This window comes from Chaetura pelagica, unplaced genomic scaffold, assembly GCF_000747805.2.
Source record: "Chaetura pelagica isolate M959 unplaced genomic scaffold, ChaPel_1.0 scaffold219, whole genome shotgun sequence".
In the NCBI taxonomy this organism is placed as follows: Eukaryota; Metazoa; Chordata; class Aves; order Apodiformes; family Apodidae; genus Chaetura; species Chaetura pelagica.
In genome coordinates, this window is record NW_009954552.1 from 3,270,437 (window position 1) to 3,275,057 (window position 4,621).

Below are 4,621 nucleotides of genomic sequence, written 5' to 3' on the forward strand. Positions count from 1 at the left end.
CTGAAAGAAAGCAGGCTCTTACAGGAAGCAGATGACTTCCCCAGTAGAGATCCTGACCTTTATTGCAACCTTAGACTTTATCATGCATCAAGTATTCATACTGTATCCATATTTCATCACATAGAAAATATCATATTTCCATTTAAAAAAAAAACAGACTATTAAGCAGTTGGAGGTCTTGAAAAGAAAATTAATGGCTGAAGTGAAAAGTCAGGTCCACTTAGAAAAATTAATTGACTAATTCAAAAAGACAAATAACTAAGACTCACTTTAGACCCCAGAATCATTCAACACCCAAGATGTGGGATGGAGTACAACAGCAGGCTTTATGTTCTTTGGAGGCAGGTCTGCAAAGTGAAGTAAAATCCCCAGCTGTCATCCACAACCAAACCAGGTAAGATCAACAATCATCACCTGATTCACACCATGCCTTACTTTATGAAATTTCCTTGGGAGAAATAAGTTTAGGCCTCCATCAAATTCCCAAGAGCAGAGAGGAATTTTGATGTTCAGGCCCTATTTGGTGGTCATCATGTTACACTCAGTACACCTCGTCCTAAAAGCCTCCCCTTAATACTTCATGATATATCAAAACGTTCTTTTTTCATTAGCGTGAAGCAGCCAGGACTGCCCACTTCCAGCTAAAGCTCTCAACAACAGCAACAAAACCAGAAAAAAAAATAATGAATGCATTAACTCCTGTAACAGACAAGCACAGATTCCTAGCTTTGAGTTTTCTTGGCAAGCAAAGAGTCCAGAACCCTCCAAGTCTCAAGAGAGCACTCCATCACCAAAGAAGGATTTACTCTCTCACCATCAGTCTTGAGAGAGGGCAAATTGAATGACATCATTCTTCTCAGTGGATCTTGGCATCACTGAAGGGAAAGTCTGAGAGCTTGAAGAACCATCCATCTCAAGGGATCACATGGTCTTCAGCAACACACAGGCAAGATGTGTAAAAACAGGCAAGTTATGTGATGTAAATTGCTATTTGACCAGAAGTCATTAGGCAGATTACCAATAGTACAACAGGGCAAACTTCCAGCTGCTACCTGCTCTTCCTCAATATTTGGGAGTAACCCTTGGGATAGCAAGCCCTAGCAGAGACTGAGTTGATGGTGTACTAAGTGAATTCCTGGTACTGACTACTGCCAGGTGAGTCTTCCAGAAGCTTAATGTGCAATTCCTGCAAGTAATCTTTGGATTTCACTCCTGGTGGGTGATTTCAGTGCAGAAACAACCCTCCTGCTTGAGACCCAAGTAAATCCTTTTGTTGAAGTGAGGGTGCTAGCCTTGCTAAAACCCAAGTCTGAAATTTCATTTGAAAGTGAAGAGCTTCAGCTTCATTTCCTTCCTTGGGATGAAATAATAATGAAATTGATGGCTCCAGGAGCTGGCAAGAAAACTGCTGCAAAAGGAGTTATTGAAAAAAGTCAGGGGTTATAAGATGACTATCTGAATAGTAAAATGAAGGCCAGATATAGTCAGCTTCTAGTTGTTTAATATAAGAGATCTCCATGCCAAGTTCCATCAGAACAATCTCTCCCTAAGGCAATTTTAACACCTTAGCTTCATCTGGCAAATAAAGCAGCTGAGAAAATTCATGGAGGGAAAAATAATGGTCTTGGGGGATGTGCCAAAAGGGGGATCCAAGTTTTGCATGTATGATCATGGGCTTTAAACTGACTATTGCTGCTTAACTTGGGAACAATCTAGGGATTTAATGTTTTAAGAAGCATCAGCTCAGAAGTCAAAGCAGGGTGAACACTCGGAATTTTTAGAATCGAATCATAGAGTGGTTTGGGTTGGAAGGGACCTTAAAGATCATCTAATTCTACCCTCCCTGCATCGGCAGGGACTCCTCCCACTAGACGAGGCTGCTCAAAGCCACATCCAACCTGGTCATGAACACTTGTGGATGAGGCATCCACAACCTCCCTGGGAAAGCTGTTCCAGTGTCTCACCACTCTCACACAAAATGATTTCTTCCTAATGTTTAACCTAAATCTCCCCTCTTCCAGTTTAAAACCATTGCCCCTTGTCCTATCTCTACAAGCTCTTGTAAAAATCCCATCTTCAGCTTTCCTGTAGGCCTCTTCAGGTAGTGGAAGGCCACTATAAGGTCTCCCTGGAGCCTTCTCCAGGATGAACAGCCTCGACTTTCTCAGCCCGTCTTCTCAGGAGAGGTGCTTCAGCCCCCTGATCATTATTGTGGCCCTCCTCTGGACCCTCTCCAACAGCTCCATGTCTATCCTGTACTGAGGGCTCCAGAGTTGTACACAGTATTCTGGGTGTGGTCTCACAAGTGCCTAGTAGAGGGGCAGAATCACACCACTTGACCTGCTGGCCACTCTACTTTTGATTCAGCCCAGGACATGGTTGGCTTTCCAGGCTGCAAGTGCACATTGCCAGCCCATATTGAGCTTCTCATCAACCAACATCCCAAGTCCTTCTCAGGAACATGATGTGATGGAACAAAAGTTACAGGTTCCAATTTAGAGACTAGGGTGTTGTGCAGGACAATGTCAAACACTTTGCACAGGTCCAGGTAGATGATATCACTTGCTCTTGTTCACCAGTGCTGTGACCCCAATGTAAAAACCCACCAAATCTGTCAGGCATGACTTGCCCTTGGCGAAGCTGTGGTGGTTGCCACCAACCACCTACACATTTCCCATGTGCCTTAGCAGAGCCTTCAGGAGGATCTGCTCCATGATCTTGCAGGTCACAGAGGTGAGACTGACTGGCCTGTAGTTCCCATGGTCTTCCTTTGCTCCATTTTTGAAAATGGGAGTTATGTTCCCCCATGTCCAGTCAGTGGGAACTTCACTGGACTGCCCTCATTTCTCACATATGATGGATAGTGGCTTAGCAGCTTCGTCTACACAAAATTGCTCAGGGAACTTGTGGATGCCTCATCAATGGTTCATTGTAATTCAAAAGCATTAATTAGGTATTAGGTAATCCTCATAGGAGTTTTATTCCATGAGATGCAAAGCCATTACTTTTTCTGAAAGACCACTTTGGTATGACCAAGAATACATTGGAGTGGTAACGGACAGAATGTCTTTGGGAGGCTGGAAATTCAGTTTGCAGAGGTTAAAGTGCTGCTTTGGTGTTAAAGTCTCATCCTTTCTGTATTTCAATATATTTATCCCCTTTGACAGTGGATACTTCCCTTCAGAAACCTAGAAATTTGAAACAATGAGAATCAAATATTACCACAGGCATGACAGAAGCGGAAGCTTTATCTGCTGCAACTTTTGCAAGTCTTGAGTACCTTATCCATGCACTTCCTTAAACAACACGAATGAAAAGTGCCTCCAGCAGTGAAGAGAAGAATGTATGAGGTAAGAGAAAAACTCATTAGAATAGCACCTTTCAGATTACTGCTCTAGACAATGAAAACATCTCAAGTATCATCTTTCCTGAAGACAGCTCAAAGGGCTCATGTGTTAAACCCCAGATGTATCTCTAGCATGTTTCATCATTTTAAGCTACAAGCAGTAGGGAAAACTGAAAATGTGGTGCTCTTCTCTAATACCAGGGTATGCTATTGTTTCTTGCATTTGAATGCGTGGATTGGCTGATGGGAGTTTATTATTAGCAGGTTTGGTGCTGGCTCTCCTGACATTACTAGAGGAATAGGAGATCAGACTGCTTTCCTCAGGAACTCCAACTGCCTCTCTACCCCCATTCCCCTGAAGTTTTTTGGGTAGGGCCAGGGGGGGTGAATTAGGGCAAAGACATCAGGAGAGAAGCATAGTCTCTTCCTACACATCAGACTTAGTCCCTGTGGCAGGTCAGCAGAGTGGAAGATCTTACTCTTGCATTGATGCTCCGTGTGACATGGCACAGAGGACCACTGTCTGCATTTACCTGGGAAATGCTGAGGTGATTGCCAGGCCTGAGGTGCTGTGTCATTGCTTGTCAGGAAGGAGAACGAACAGTGGGCACCAGCTTCGTCTACACAAAATTGCTCAGGGAACTTGTGGATGCCTCATCAATGGTTCATTGTAATTCAAAAGCATTAATTAGGTATTAGGTAATCCTCATAGGAGTTTTATTCCATGAGATGCAAAGCCATTACTTTTTCTGAAAGACCACTTTGGTATGACCAAGAATACATTGGAGTGGTAACGGACAGAATGTCTTTGGGAGGCTGGAAATTCAGTTTGCAGAGGTTAAAGTGCTGCTTTGGTGTTAAAGTCTCATCCTTTCTGTATTTCAATATATTTATCCCCTTTGACAGTGGATACTTCCCTTCAGAAACCTAGAAATTTGAAACAATGAGAATCAAATATTACCACAGGCATGACAGAAGCGGAAGCTTTATCTGCTGCAACTTTTGCAAGTCTTGAGTACCTTATCCATGCACTTCCTTAAACAACACGGATGAAAAGTGCCTCCAGCAGTGAAGAGAAGAATGTATGAGGTAAGAGAAAAACTCATTAGAATAGCACCTTTCAGATTACTGCTCTAGACAATGAAAACATCTCAAGTATCATCTTTCCTGAAGACAGCTCAAAGGGCTCATGTGTTAAACCCCAGATGTATCTCTAGCATGTTTCATCATTTTAAGCTACAAGCAGTAGGGAAAACTGAAAATGTGGTGCTCTTC